The 16,656-nt window shown below is 39.7% G+C and overlaps 1 protein-coding gene and 1 long non-coding RNA gene across 2 annotated transcripts in view; both read left to right on the top strand.

Moving 5' to 3' along the window:
- Window positions 1-16,656, top strand: part of LOC116058719 (inactive N-acetylated-alpha-linked acidic dipeptidase-like protein 2) — a 457,605-nt gene that overhangs the window by 285,511 nt on the left and 155,438 nt on the right. The window lies entirely within an intron of this gene.
- On the top strand, window positions 15,628-16,090 carry LOC116058779. The gene is made up of 2 exons (XR_004107117.2): window positions 15,628-15,869; window positions 15,941-16,090. It is a non-coding gene; the product is annotated as an uncharacterized LOC116058779 (long non-coding RNA).

Raw genomic sequence — 16,656 nt, 5'->3', positions numbered from 1 at the left:
CTAGCTCATGTACAGACAGTGTTAACAGAGCTAGCCAGTTAGCAGTAGCAATGCCAAGCCACTCGGGTGGTGTAAACGTATCTCTTGTGTGTGGTTGAGAGCGGTGTATTTTGTTGATGTGTTGTTAGTTTGAATTGAGTGTACCTGCGCCGTAAATCCTGTGTTGTTGAGATACAGGTGAATTTATTTCTAGTTATTGTGCTGTTGGCTTTGATTGTTCCTGTACTGTAAATCCTGTTTAGATGCAGGCATATGTATGTATGTCTTAGTAAATATGCAGTTGGCTTTAATAGTGTGTATGTGTGCTATAAATCCTGTTGAGGTACAGGTGAATTTAGTTATTGTGCTGTTGGCTGCAACTCAGTGTACCTGCCCTGCCTCTGTCTCAGTCAATTGCAAATGAAATCTGGACAGTTTGGCCACATTCCTGAGAAAGAGCCAAACTGTACCTCGTCCTGACTGCCCAGATAAAAGCTACATATGAGTCCTTCCTTGGTAAAAAAGAAAGTAGCTTATAGATGACTTTAGCTGTGTCCGTCTGTCACACGACCCTTGCCTTGCATATCTTTGTGGTCCCTGATTCTGCATGGCTCGTAATTTGCGACACACCATGTTTGTTGACAGGTCTGCCAGCTCCGCCTAATTTTCATGTAGAGATCTGATCACAATCGAAGCAGAATTAAGACAACAAAAACTCATTATCTTAGTCATACCAGGTGTAAAAGATCAGATGTCATTATATGAATACAGATTGCATGTTAATGCCAGGTACAAATAGGGGCCAATTTCCTAATACTCTATAATCCAGAACCGTGAAAAGAAATCCCATTCATCTGCCTTTCTGCATTTTTTATGTCTCAATGCTTCCTTTCTCCTACATAGCTCATTCTCAATTCCATATTCAGTTTTTTTTGCTTTTGTTCTTTAGTCCTTTCCCCTGGCATCCAGTCTTCTTTCTCTTAATCCTCAGTGTCTTGCTCTCGCTCTTATTCTCTCTTCCTCCAGGAAGCATTCATTCTCTCTTAACCAGGAGAATAAACATGCTGTGACCTTAAACTGTCACAGCTGCACCTTTTAAACATAAGTCAAGTGGATTTTCAAAGGAGCATCCATTTATATTTTTTGTTCACCTTAAAACACAGTATCCTCCTATGATGTCCAAGGCTATGATGTATCCTATGATTTCCGTATAATGAAGATTAATGTCAGCCCAATAAGGCAAGTAAATCCTATTCAAAAAAATAAAAAAGTAGATTTAAGGGTTTGCCCTCCATTGCATCCCTTAGTTATTAATCTTCATCACTCCTCTCTCTCTCACTTGTCCTCCTCTGTATCTCCCCCTCTTTGTGCATCATCCACATCACTTTAATAGGAAATGATAGCTTCTCTCTCTCCTTCTCCTGCCTCAAACACGCACACCATCATACACACCCAAACACCCTTAACAGATGTTCGGTCCAATCAACTGGATTAGAGGGTTTAGTATCGATATCAATTACCTCCTCAGGAACAGACGGTGCCAAAATTGTCCCAAGCCAAACTCCCAGACCCTCTGGAATCTGCTGAGGAGAGGATGGAAACGAAAGAGTGGGCTCCTTAGAGACATTCCCCATTTTAGGGTTCATTTTGCTGAAATATTTTGTGAGAGGGGAAATTATAAGGTTCTTACAGAGCACGTTTTTCTCCCATCCCGGAATGCTGTGTGGACTAGCCAGACCCTCCTCCACAGTGCTGTGGAGGAAGGACTGGCAAAGTGAGACTACTGAGTTAGCGTTACCGGGAGGCCATATAGTTGCAGTAAATGTTTTGCTCAGACAGAAAATCATTCATTTACAATAAGAGAATACGTTACAGATGCATCGTTGTATTTCAAGTGTTGCATACGGTAACTAAGCCTACTTTAGATGTATTGTGAGCTAAACCGGGTATCACTGTCACTGTGTCACGAGCCAAAGCATTAAGTGTAATAATAACTTAGATTTATATAGCGCATTTCATGAAACCCAAGGATGCTTTACACAGATACAGGGGGACAAGGGAAAAGAAAATAGTAGGCCAACACAAACACAGATTGAAAAGGAATAAAAACGGGCGCTAAATATAAGGGGGAAGTAATTTAATCTAGGCTACTGACATACAACCATATTGTGCATTGTAAAGTTATTTTATGAATGAAATAGACATATTACATACCTGAGGGCGAATCATTTACAATCACGTAATTGTCTCCATCTGTTGAAAGCCTGACCGAGATTGACTCTGGTTTTCGCCCGTCGTCTGTCTCTTTCCTCCTTAGCTTTTAGTTGTTCTTCGTTTAATTTCCATCTTTTCTGTGATGGCCCTGCCCCAGTATCAGCCATAACTACATCAGATAACTTCTAAAATAAAATAAAAATACAATTAGGCCTTTATAAAGAAATAACCTGCTACCTTTTACCTGGCTGGGGCTTTTCCGGTGTTTACAGCAAAATCTGTGACCCGTCAGAATGTATGACCGTAGTGCCGTTCTGCCTGCTGTAAATCCTTTTGTGAATGAAGTTGCAAGTTAAAGTTGCAACATTGTTGCATTTTTCATTTATTGGTTCGGTTTGCTTTCACACTTCACTTTGTCAAACGAACCAAACACTGTAAACACACGTCACACGACTGAGACAGTCGCTTATTTATTGGACAGAATATCCGAAACTCGCCGACACGTCTGGTCTCAGAAATAATGGAGCGTCTCGGGTTTTCTGGTTCTGCGTTAATGTATCTAATATTTTAGAAGAAGGCGAACAATGAGCAGCTGACAGACAACGAGTAAAGGAGAGAGATGATGATGATGTCACACAGACGACCAGTGATGTTTGGTCAGAACAGCTTATGGATCTGAAAGTTATCGTCCCTTAAATATATATATATTTTTTTTTTTTTCGGAGCATTAAGCTGTTGTGCGGACTTCACCTTCTTTTATGAAATACATTGGACATTAGTTAGAGCTGAAGGAAATGTGCTTTGGTGAGATAAACTGAATGTACACAGAATCTTTTGTTTACAAAACAAAAGCCCTCCATGGCACCTTATATAGGCTTGAGTAATACAACTTGATCACTTTTTAATTGAGATTTGGTATAGTTAAGTAGTTCTTGAAATATTTTCTTAGGTGCATTTACACATGTATTTTCTGTGGGCTTTATGATTACAATCAATCATCATTCCAACAAGTGAAATCATAGATGGATGGAGTGCAGATGGATTTGGGTTCACCTATGGTCATCTTGAGAACAGGTAGCTTTTATTGCAGAACATATCTTTTAGAAATGATTGGTTGCATCTTTTGTTTTTGCGGATTTACAACTTGCAGAATTGCTTTAAATTCTGGCACCAGTACTTTTAGTTTAGTTAATTTCCTTTGTTTCCTTATCAGGGTGAAAAAAAAACTACTCTGAATAAACATTTAAACAATCACACTATCCTTTCAATCCAACTATCTAAAGCCTCTTTCCGACCAAGTAGTTACAGGAACGTAGTTGTAGGAACAGTCCACTTCTAAACAGTTCTACTAACTACTCTCCCCCAAAACCGGTTTTGTCATTTGCATTCACACTGGCCAAGTGGCCATAGGAACTGGTAGGAGGGGTAAGGGAGTGACGCAAGCACGGCAACGGTCTTTTTTATAGCGTATAGTCGTCACTTGACTTTAGCGCCGCATACAACAACAAACCAGCATGGAGGAGGCCATCGGAATGTTCCTGTTGTGCCTTGCCTTGATCCTCATAACGGAGTTCGAATGGCGACATTTAAAGACTAGGCTGGAGTACTTAACAGAGAAACACAGAAGACAAAGGCTCCAGCGTAATATGATGGAAGAGCACAACAGGCAAACGAAACGACGGGTAAGTTTAACTAGCATTAACAATTAGCTGGTTGAATGCGTGATGTTTGTCTTGTGAGTTAGCATAAGCAGGCGAATTGCAACAGACAGTGAAGAATATGTACTGTTTGTGTTTCAGACGTTGCTAGGTCACTATGCGGAAAAGGGAAAAGGGAAAAGACCCTGCCCTGAAGTAGGAGCTGATAGAGTTACAGGAACTGCGGTCAGAGGAATTTAATAATCCCCAAATTGGTCCAGTCGGAACACAAGAAAAAAAGGGTTCTAGGAACGTTGTGTTCTAGGAACTGCAAAAATCCCTCCGGTCGGAAAGGGACTTAACTCTCCTCTCAACCCAGACTAATGAAAATCTTTTAACTGGTTGACAGTTTGTTAAATCAGGATGTAGGAAAAACTCTGAGATACATGAGGCCATTACAAGAAGCATTGGATTAACAATTAAATGAAAGAAATGTGCATAGAAATAACATTTTATTACAAGTTTTACTGACGTTTTTATATGGCAGTGGTTGGGGATATAGCTGTGGTCAGGGACGAACCTCCATCATGTTTAAGGTTTATTACAAACTGACTCATCAGTCTAAAGTCTGTTAAGTTAAAGTTCATTATCTCAAGCCAACAACTTAAATAGGCACAACTGCTCTTGTGTCTGAGAGTCAGCTCTGTAGCTGTAGCTCAATCTACAAGTAGTTTTTTTTATTTATTTTTTTTTATTCTGTTTGAAATTATAAAAATATAACATAACATAATCCCATGTCAAATGTCGCTAAATGGGAGAGACAGAGGGTATGAGGCCATTTAGAGTTCAAACTCATATCCCTTTGGCTAATTTATGGCTTGGAGGGAGGCTGGTAGCTATAGCATAGATCTCTGCAGAACCTTGTCTCTGTCCAACACTTCTCTCTGGGTCAGCTAGCTGTGTGTGTGTGTGTGTGTGTGTGTGTGTGTGTGTGTGTGTGTGTGTGTGTGTGTGTGTGTGTGTGTGTGTGTGTGTGTGTGTGTGTGTGTGTGTGTGTGTGTGTGTGTGTGTGTGTGTGTGTGTGTGTGCGTGCGCGTGCGTGTGTGCGTGCGTTTTCTCATGCATGTCTTAATACATATCTCTGGGTCAGCAAGTGTGTTTACGTCACTTTGTCTTTAAGCTGCATTTCTATACCTGTCTACGCATATATTTGCATGCTTGTTTAAGTGTGAGTTTTTTATACATATGTGTGTATGTGTTTTGTGAACTGTGTAGTCAAGTGAAGCAGATTTTACTGAGTGTCCTTCAATTGCTCTCACAGCTAGCACAATAAGTGTAATAGGATCATACATGACTGAATGCATGCAAAATGCCCGTAGTCCTACTGCTGTCTGTGTGTGTTGTCTTGTCATGCAGCCCTAACACAGACTGAAGGGCCAACGTGCATCTAATTCTGTACGCTGGAGGATGCTGTAAGGGCTGAGATTCACTTGAAGGCAATGCACAAAGACACATAAACACCCACATGGCCACTGTAGAAAACAGACATACGTGGATGCTCAACCCCCATCACAGTATCCATATGGGTCTGAAAAAAATATCATTATCTAATTTTAAGACATTAAACCGGCTCTAATCAGGGGTTAAAGTTAAAAGTTAAAGTGGGCCGGAATGATCCAGAGCGGCATTCAGGCACCTTTGATTAAGAAGTAAATTAATCAAATTGGCAGTTTCATACATCAGTGTTTCCCGTTCTTTAAAAATAACACCAAATATCCATTATAGTGTTTCCACCATTCACTCTCAGCAGGGCACTGCTGTGAGTCCCTACAAAAGGCAATTGTCTGTGGTTATTTCACAAAAAAAATTAAATAATCTAAATCATTTTAAATAAAAAAATAATCAAATCACTATATGTGTTGTCAAAGGGGTTGCCCATAGAGAAGTATCCCCAACTTTGCATGTTACCCTCACTTTTAAGCATTTTATTTTATTTCAGCGTTTTGGCTCTACGGCCTAATAGCAGGACAGTCTGACTATCTGGTAAAGGTAGTTGAACAGGTGAAGATCATGCTGTCAGTAGCCTACTGGTTACAATCAGGCTCGGAAGTGAAAATGTTGTATATAAAATGTTGTAATTGGTTAAAATGCTGTTTTGCCCTAATTGTTCACTGCAAAGTTAGCTGGAGTGAATGTAGCCCCGGTGTGTTTTAGGTGGAGTGACTGCGTCTTACTCTCTTTATATACAGTCTATGGTTGGACTCTGTTTGAAAAATAGCCTTTTAAATGCTTGTCAGCAACTTGTCATATAGCCTTGTGTGCTCTGATTAATTTGGCATGCAATTGACACACCTGTCATAATTGAATAATGAAATATCAACTCAAGTGCTCCCAGTGTTTTTCGCCACGGTTTTGGAAGAAGGGAATAACCAGAATAACAGGTGAACTAGCTTTAAAAGTGAGTTTTCTCTAAGTGCTGTGTAGTCCCCCCGGATCTTAGGGTTCTCCCACATGCCAGATCCCACTTTAACCCCTGGCTCTATAGTATTTTTATGGAATCAGCTGACTATGTGTTTATTGTAGCTTCCAACCATAAACTCATACTGTAACATAACCGAAACAACTGTTATTAAATGTTGTAATTTAAGACTAGTTACCAAGATACTGTATACTGAATGGCATTTTACGGTAAAAAAAACCTAAAACTTGTCAGTCTTCTCTAGTGGACAAATTATGTAATGGTTACGCTGTAAATGACCTTAAAGCTGCAGTAATGAATATTTTTTTGTAAAAAAAAATAATCAAATCACTGTATGTGTTGTCAAAGGGGTTGCCCATAGAGAAGTATCCCCAACTTTGCATGTTACCCTCACTTTTAAGCATTTTATTTTATTTCAGCGTTTTGGCTCTACGGCCTGCAACTTTACTGTTTTGGTTCACCCTAAACGAAAAAGCCCTGATAAACGCACTGTGAACTCCCTCTCCAAAACCACATAGCAAAAAATACAAAGTTAACAACTAGCTGGTGAACAGAGTGAAGTATTTAGCAGCGAAAGAGCTAGAGATTCCCCTCAGGAGTTAGTTGATAACAAAATGGAGGTAGAAGGAGAAAAACAACTTTAAATGAACGCAAATTTTCAGTTGATGCTGGACACAGAGGAACAATGTTATTGTCCACTCGTACATTTAGATAGAACATACTGTAGATATTAGTAGGCTACATAAGATGGATTCTTTAGTGGTTCTCTGTTTCCTGTTGCAAGAAGACACTGTTCATCTTAGTTGAAAGAACTTATAAAGTGTGATGAGAGCAAGTAGCCTACATAAAAGAAGAAATTTAAAAAGGATAAAATGCACAGTGCTTGCATTGCAAATTGTCTTTTTATTACCTGATTTTTTTCTTCTAATGTGATAATATATGACTGCCAATACATTACCTGATGATCTCAACATTTTTCGAAAATAATAAACCCAAATGATACATAAGATTCCTGGAAAACATGCATGCACACAGACGGTGGCCTGTTTGCATTGTATGCAATACAGTATGTCTTTCCTTAGTAAATATGCTGTAGTCACCACCTTTGAAATAATGTCACCAGGGGCAGCAGCTAAAGTAGGTTAGAGAAGGCTAACCCCTTCCTAAAATATTGTTTCCTAAATTACAGTGCACCACCCTACACTGCTGGTAAAGTTAGAATAATTTAAACGACTGTTCCTTGTCTGGATTATGGTGTTATTGTGTGTCATTATGACTGCAGTGTAGCCACCTGGTGGCAATGCAACAACAGGACTTTTTGTGTCAAGCCTCATTTCAAGTAGCCAATCGCAACCCAATCCGGGCGCAAAGCATCATTTTGGTAAACATCCCACCAATCGCAATTATTTGTAATCATAGCTGGCCAGTGTTAATTTCCTCTAACAAAATGGACATACAGATTTTTCAAGGCAAATGACAAACTCACCTTCAGATGCCACCAGAAACTACTAATGCCCAAGGGAAACTTTGTGAAGCATTTTCTTTATTTTCTGAGCCCAATAAATAGTGCTCTCTGTTCAATAAAGGGTTGAAAGCACACTGAATTGCCATTGCTTGAGCCTTTTAAACCAAGAGCGCCATCTAGTTGGGTCAAGAAATACAACTAAAGATTCATGATGCTTTAGTTAGACATCACTACCTGCAACATTGGAGTAACAGCTAGTGCATCTGCTAGCATTGAATCACCCGCTGTTATGTTACAGTATAGGGGGAGATAAGCAGCCGTGAGGTGGTCAAGACCCAGTCCTGGAGCCTCTTAGTTGGGGTGAGGAGTGTGGCTGGTGGGCCTGGAGGTCAAGACCCAGGCTTGGAGCCTCTTAGTTGGGGTTAGGAGGGAGGCTGGTGGGCCTGGGGGTCAAGACCCAGGCTTGGAGCCTCTTAGTTGGGGTTAGGAGGGAGGCTGGTGGGCCTGGAGGTCAATACCCAGGCCTGGAGCCTCGTAGTTGGGGTTAGGAGAGGGGGGTGATAGGCCTGGAGGTCAAGACCCAGGCTTGGAGGCACGTAGTTGGGGTTAGGAGTGAGGCTGGTGGGCCTGGAGGTCAATACCCAGGCTCAACCCACCACAGCCACTTAATGCTAGCTCATTTCCTGATATGCCTATGCATCTAACTTTAGTAGTCAGCTTAGTTTTACTGTTGCATTATTAGATGTGTGTTATTTTTAGCGGTCAGTCAGCATATAAAATAGCTTTTATAAACATAATAACTTTGTCCTATGTATTCATTAAAACAAGTGATAGTTGATGAAATATTAGCCTTCCCTATTCTTAGCCTCAGCCTATGTATGTCAACAGTGTATAACTTGTTGCAGTACATAATACATTGGTACAGTGTAGCTAAACAATCTGCCATTCTGAAAGGCAAAATAGAAGTTTCTTAATTTTAGCACTGGCCCTGGGTCTGCCATTCTGGGTCTCTCTCATTCTTGGTTAAGCTTAATCAAATGACAACCTAGCTCCATGGAATATACTGTAGTACTGTGTTTCAACTTGGCCAACAAACTTTGTGACACGTGTACTAAGTCGTGGTTTTAAAATTGTGCTGTGCTGAGAACAGGCTGTACACATGGTCTGTTTCTTTGGCAAGTTTCCACTGACTGATCTTCCTCCAAAGGTACACTGCATCTGAGTTTAATGACAATGTAGTTTGGCATACTGTAGCACTAATAAAATGGTTGAACACCAGTTGGGATTGGCAGTCTGTAAAAACTAACACATCCATCCATTTGTAAGACAAATCAACATTTCTATTAACAAGATATATTATACACACTTTAAGTCATCCATTCCTTTTGATAGCTTGCCAGACTTGTGCATTATTTAACTGACTGCTACCTACTCCTGCTCCTATCTTTTGTTTTGTGTTTTGATGCTTTGGATTCTACAGATAAAGCCCTTGTATGGGTGCTCTGATTAATGTCACCCAGAAAGAACCATTTTAATGTGTATGATTGTTTAAATTGTATATTACAGAGCCAAAGTGCTCGGAACACTATTGTTCCCACTTAAGAGTAAATCCCATTGAAAAGCATGGCAGTCAGTCATCTACATTTGGGCAATTATGTTTCCTACCTCAATGTCCTTTTCACAGATCAGTTGTTGCACTCCTTTGCCATCTGCTGTGCAGATAAATAAAAATGTTTTCAAAAGGTTAACACTGAGCTAATTCGTTAACATGCTGACAAGATAAATAAAAATCTCTAAATGCCACCCTATCAACCTAATTTACCTACAAGGCAGTTCAAACTTTGGCAGCAAGTATACCATCCAAGTTTTAAGTTTACAATGTTTTTGTCATTATCTTTATGGCTGGTTAATGTTGCAAATAAACCCATAAATGTTCCCATTTTCTGGAACCAAACTACAGGAATTGGTTTATTTCCATATATATCCATATATATAGTTCACCATATACATACATACATAAGACTGCTATGCATTGGGTGTTCATAAATAGCTTAATGTGCGAGAGACTTAAGTTGTACAGTAGGGATGCAATGGTGAGGAAAATTTCCCACAGGTTAATAAACTTATAACAACACTTGTGTTACAGGTTACACCAGACATTTAACAAGAAAATATATATATTTTGTAGGGATGAGCGAGTACAGCATTATCTGTATCTGTATCTGTTAACCATATGAATTATCTGTATCTGTATCTGTACTCGGACTGGGCGGGGCCTAACCGGGGCTTTAAACGGTATGTTATTTTAAGCATGCAATTGATATGGGTTGATCAGAAATTGTTATATTTATAGCTTCAGATCAATGGTTTCGATCACGATAACAAACAAACTATATACAGAACAAGAACAATGAATACAACACATGCGGTTGCAATTATGAAGTAAAATGTAATGAACAAGAGTTTTCATACTCAACATAACTTTCTTTTTTTAACTTTTAATTTTTTTATGATCAGTGTGATTTCTCATACTGTAACATAACCGAAACAACTGTTATTAAATGTTGTAATTTAAGACTAGTTACCAAGATACTGTATACTGAATGGCATTTTACGGTAAAAAAAACCTAAAACTTGTCAGTCTTCTCTAGTGGACAAATTATGTAATGGTTACGCTGTAAATGACCTTAAAGCTGCAGTAATGAATATTTTTTTGGTTCTTTTTTATTTTTTTTTATTTCCACACCAGGTATGTGTGTGTGTGTGTGTGTGTGTGTGTGTGTGTGTGTGTGTGTGTGTGTGTGTGTGTGTGAGTGAGTGTGAGTGAGTGTGAGTGAGTAACAGAGAGACAGAGAGAGAGAGAAAGAGAGAGAGGGGGCGGGGGGGACTGTGTTCTACGGATCAAATAGTCCGACGCTGTTTTTCAGATCTGTTTAGAGCCAGCTGACGGTTTAAAAAAGAAAAAAAATCTCCGACAGGCAGAGACGCAACGCGAGTCGCATTCTACCAAGCTCCACGTCTGAACAAACCCCACGTTTACCAGAACTCTACTGGTTAATAAGAAAGTACTACAAACCGAAGTAAAAAACAAACCTGAAGCTGGAAAAACCCTCAACGTTAACGGAAAAGACCCGCGAACCTGAGTGACTGAGGGAGAGACAGAGAGAGAGAGAGAGTTGTTCTGTGTGAGTGAGCAGAGCAGGACACAGCAACACAATACATCTGTATGTGTGTAGGGGAGGGGCGCTGTGACGACTAGCCTATCACAGAACGCAGACACAGTCAACTACCCAATGAAGATTTTTATTCAACCCGAGCACTGACTCGTATTACTCGTATAATACTCGTACTCGGCAAAAGTGCTTTATCCGTACCGGATACTCGTTTCAGCCGAGTATCCGGCTCAACTCTAATATTTTGATGATGTTCAATATCTGTAGAGCGCTTACTTTGATCTGGAATACACTACAGCATGATCTAAAACTGTCCAGCTTGATCCCACTACGGGATTTTAAACTAATTTTAAGGGCACTGGATAAAACATCTTTGGAATTTTGTTCTTGTTTTTAGTACTTTAGTGTTTTAAGTCTACTTGCCACTTTTGTTTAAATATTGTATATAGTAAATCTTGTATATACTATTGTGATCTGTTTGTCTGTCTGTAATTGATGTTGTGTATTGTCCTTAACAGTTCTCTCTTGAGAATTAGGCCCTGTGTCTCAATGAGATTACTTGCATAAATAAAGGTTAAATAAAAAATAAAATAAAAATCTCTGGCCTCTCCGGTCGAGCCGGAAGCAGCTGCACCGCATTCCGGCTGAAAGGCAGCCACCGGGATACACAGTTTACAGATTGCCTCATTAGGTGTCAGGATCCCCATTAGCATTTACCTTGCATGGCAGCTGGATTCTCGCAATATCATGAGATCACTCGAGAATTGCGAAATCACATATCACATGAAAATGCATCTTGTCAGGCTTCAGGTAATGCGTTTGTGTCTGAACTACCAGCTTACCAAACCAATTAATGTCTGGTGAAGAGCTGCTGGAAAACAACAATGATATTATCCAAATCACCTGCCAGTATTGACTGGATGTAAAAGCCAATGAGATTTAATACTACAGGTCCCAGAATACTGGGTGCAGCAAAACAAATTATTCCATTATTCTGTGAGCAACTGTGATCTGATTTTATGCTGCTCAAGGCATGAGCCCAAACGAAGCTTCATGAACCATTAGTTGTATTTGTTGACCCAACTAGATGGCGCTCTTTGTTTAAAAAAAAAAAAAAAAAAAAAAAGATCAAGGAATGGCAATTTAGTGTGCTTTCAACCCTTTGTTGAACAGAGAGCGCCATCTATTGGGTTAAAAAAATAAAGAAAATGCTACACAAAGCTTCACTTGGACATATCTAGTGTGCAGTCTGTCATCTGCAGCTCTCCATCCAACGGTGCTGACAGACCGGGGAGATCGTCGGCTGTCGGCCTAGTTTTTCACTCTGACTGGCTGTTCAGCTTAAGCAAATCACTGCACAAAAAGAAAAACGTAAGTGAGAAAAGCAAGCAAATGACTAGTCAAGAGAGTACACAGAAGGCTCTTCTCAGTTTCATATTTATCTCTTTATCTAATCAAACTAATACATGATAGGGCTGTCAAAACTGGCCCAAAATGGCATTCCAGTGTTTATTAGAGATGTCTAAATGAAGCTTCATAAAGCATTTTCTTTTTTGATCCCAATAGATGGCACTCTCTGTTCAACAAAAGGGTTAAAAGCAAACTGAATTGCCATTCCTAGAGCCTTTTTACTCAAACCAAGAGCACCATCTAGTTGGGTCAACAAATACAACTAATGGTTCATGAAGCTTCATTTGTATATCACTATTGCTACAACTTAGGCCTACAGACTGTAGAAAAGACTTTGTTCTCCAATATATTAAGTTCAGAAAGTGAAGGACAACTTAAGAACTGTCACGACTGTAACAAAAATGCTACAAGGAATACAGATTACAGTGTGGAGGCCCAGAATACCTTTAAAGTTCCCCAGGGCTACAATTGGAAACACTGCAGAGAGCAGCCATGCATGTCAGTCTGGCTGGCCATGTTCACTTTGTTCTCAGCAGCAACTGTTCATGTGATAAGAATTGATGTTATTAACAGTGAACATGAAGGGCATCTACATCCAGTGACCTATCAAACCAGTAACCTTCTACAATAATGCCTCATGTTTGGAATGGTATAGTTCCTATTCATCAAGATTTTTCTTGAGGTTAAAGATAGTATGACTTCAGTCACTAAGGGCTGGATGTTATTTCAGGAAACTATAGTGTTTTTTGTTTTTTCATTTTAAATTTTTATAAAATTTGTAGTTTAAGATTATTATCCACAAAGTTTCATATGTTAGGCAAAAGAAACTGAAATGATGTCCACACTGAAACAAAAATGGCCTAGCATCCAGAGTTGCACTTAAAGCTTTAGTGCGTAACTTTTTTATATTAATGAAAGTCCGTTACATTCAAGCCATTGCCAAATGCTACAAAGCTAATTAAGACTATCAGCTCCACACAACTCTCTCTGTATTGAAGATAGTTACCTCTCCTGAAGAGTCCATCATGTTTTTTAATCCTCCGTGTCCTCCTTGGCTACTAGCAACTGCGTGGAGGAGGGGTGGGGGTCGCGTTCACGAAAGGCATGTATCATGTGGACGCGCCGACAGTTTTGTTGTCATTACTTAGAATTCCTCATGGGGTGACAGAAACTACGCACTACAGCTTTAACATCATCACAGCGTACATTATCAACGTAGCCACATGGGGTCTCCACAAGGAATGAAACAATGGTGCTATGCCATGATACTAGAAGTCATCCATCCTAATACATCTTTTTTTGAATGGTCTCAAACTATGATGAACTTCATGTACTTTTTATTGCAATATTCTTTTATTTAGCAATTGCACACCTACTTGTACAAGGTGCAGACACATTTTGGCTATATAATTAAATATGACTGGCATCCAAATCTAACTACAGAATCTCTTGGCTCTTGGAAAATGTGTAATACCACAGTGTTGATGTCTTTTTCCTTTTTTTCCCTGTGTCACTGCCACATCAAGTAGCATGGTGCGGTAGAAGTCATGGTAGTGTGCCGTTAAGTGCTCCTTTCCTGCAGTAATGCTGCATGGTTTTGCAGATAATGGAGATATTAAATAGTGAGATTCTACAACACGCACGTTTTTGATGGGATCAAGTTATTTCCCACCCACTCAACTCCGAATGCAGATTGAACCAGACACTAGCTTGCTAATGGCACAGCCTTTATTTAGAACATTGCCTTAATTAAAAAGTGAATGGACCCCAGCTTTCATCTGCTATTAGTTGGGTTTGGCCAGCCAGATACTCTTGATAGCAGAATGAGGTTGCAGCTTCCTCTTTTGTTCACTCAGTGACACCCAGTGGTGAACAATCTAGACAGATGGGAGACAGAGAGGGAGAGGATGAGCTGTGGATATAAAGAGAGCTAGACAAAGAGACAGAAAGAGAGAAACAGAGAGTGTGTGCTTACTTTGGGAACCCCAGCAGAGTCCAAATGAATATCTCAACACACTATTGATCCACACACAGTCACTACTATTCTTTATCTCAGCCCTCCCACCTCGCGCTCCCCGTCTCTCCATCTTTTGCTCTCTTGCTGTCAAATTCAAATTTGTCCCATTTTATTCCTCCCCTTTCTCTCCCTCTCCTGCTCACATTGTCTCTCGCTCATATGGTGCCCCAAGGGTATAATCAAATAACTGCCACAGAGATGGAGTGTAGCTGGAACTGGCATGCGGTTCAGTGCATGTGTGCTATGAGCATGCTCTTTTACCTAATGTCCTCACAAAAGTAGAAGGCTCCTCAAGGGGTTAGTCACTGGACAGGCCTGGGTTTATGGTTTTAGATTAGAGTAAGGGATGTTTTAGTCTTTCACTGGCATAATCTGTATGAATTGCTTAAAACCAAACACTATTGCTGCAACCCAGTCTTTACTTCCTGTGCCCCACTGAATTTTCACAGGAAAGATCTGCCAAACCTGCCAGGTTAGTTAAAGTAAGAATAACTAGACTGAAACTATTGATATGAAGTTGCAAGTAATCGCAGGTAAATTTCAGTATGCCAAGCAGACATTCGTGGTAGATAAGAGCTTTCATTCTCTGCCCGTGCCTGATTGGGCCAGTCCCTCATTGTTCGTGCCATGAATGATGTAATTTCTCAAAATTCCCCCGGGCTTGATTCGATTGGTTCGTGCAAGTTTTACGCACTATCTGTCTGCACGTCTGTCTTCTAAGAGAGAGAGGTGAAAAAAGACGGAAAAGCGCCTCAATGTCTATGCTTTTAACAGACGGACTAGCCGTTTCTCATTTCAAAACGCTGGACGAAATGGATGTGGAACTGTGAACTGTGCTGTTCAATTTTTTTGTTGAGATGGAGAAGGTGAATCAGCGTCAGTCTGCTTGCAGGAGGAGAATATTCTGTCAGGAACTTTGCCCGCAACATGCGAAGGTAGGTAACATTACCGACACTGATAGCCTTTAATGTAAGTAAAATTAAAAACTCGTGGGTGTTCATGTTTGTAGTAGTCATAACACTTATCGGTAAGGAGAATTGCATTAATTAATCTTAATTACATTAAGCTTACAGTAGCTAACTGTTTACATTAGCTTGTAGTTTACTGCATGTATGTAACATTAGCTCATTGTCCAGTAGCTTCTAGCTTTCAGACAAATGCAGTGCAAAATATGATCAGCAACTACAAGGTAAACGCTACCAGCTAATGAGCTACCACAGGCAGCATGATATGCAGTAAACTGCAAGTGAGAAAGGGTAAATAGTACTGTAAACACACAAGCTGCAAGGCTACAACCAACATATGAAAAGTCATAACAACACCATTGAAACACCCACTAACACAGTAAAGTCAGGTGTAAGTGTGTTAAATGGTCAACAGTTGTCAGTTAAGACCATGATGAAGAAACTACACCACTACAGAGTTACATGAAGTACCTTCATGTTACAGTATGCTTAAATATACTTGTGATACAATTCTAATGTTACCAGGACAGGTTGGATAACTACTGGCCTAACCTAAAGCTTTCTCCTTCTGTCTGCAGATAACTACTGGCCTAACCTAAAGGTTGGATAACTACTGGACTAACCTAAAGCTTTCTCCTTCTGTGTGCAGTCTTGGCAACACCATCATCGGCAGCTGTGTCTGATCGCCCTTCATGTTGAATATACTTGTGTACAGTATATAGTAATGTTTGAATAAATGTTATAATAAAGATACACGTTTCGTTAATGTCTTTTTAGAGCTTGTATATCTAACGAGTTATTAAAACAGGTAACATCAGAATATAATTATTCAGTTAGAAGTTTCCTGTGTCCAGGTCATAATTTGATGAAAAATAAACATTGAAAACTGTTTATATTATATACACACCCAAAAACTTAAAGACACAGACAAACCAGTTAATTTAATGCATTTATTTTTTGAATGGCAATCTCTAATATAGCAAATAATCTATTCACCATCTCTCTTTGGCCTCTGTCTCCCTGCATGTCTTTTGCTTTTCCTCTCCTCCTCATGTCTCCCTTCTGGTGATGCTAGTGCAGCCTATGTTTGTTCCTTAGTCCCCTATTAAAAGACAGCAAACACAAGAAAAAGATATACCGTTATGAATGCTATAACGGAACGTTATACTTGTTACGTGGGAAACTACTCATACATTTTAGCTTTCATTTACAGTTTTTTTCAACTGCTTACACACAAAATCTTTTAATGTCACACGATTTTTGAAACCTCTCACTCAAAGTGCAAAATTACACAGCAAATCTCCAAAACCATAAGCT

The sequence above is a fragment of the Sander lucioperca genome, chromosome 11 (assembly GCF_008315115.2).
Source record: "Sander lucioperca isolate FBNREF2018 chromosome 11, SLUC_FBN_1.2, whole genome shotgun sequence".
Lineage (NCBI taxonomy): Eukaryota > Metazoa > Chordata > Actinopteri > Perciformes > Percidae > Sander > Sander lucioperca.
Note: the sequence above shows the minus strand (reverse complement) of the source record. Positions and strands in the feature narration are given on the sequence as shown.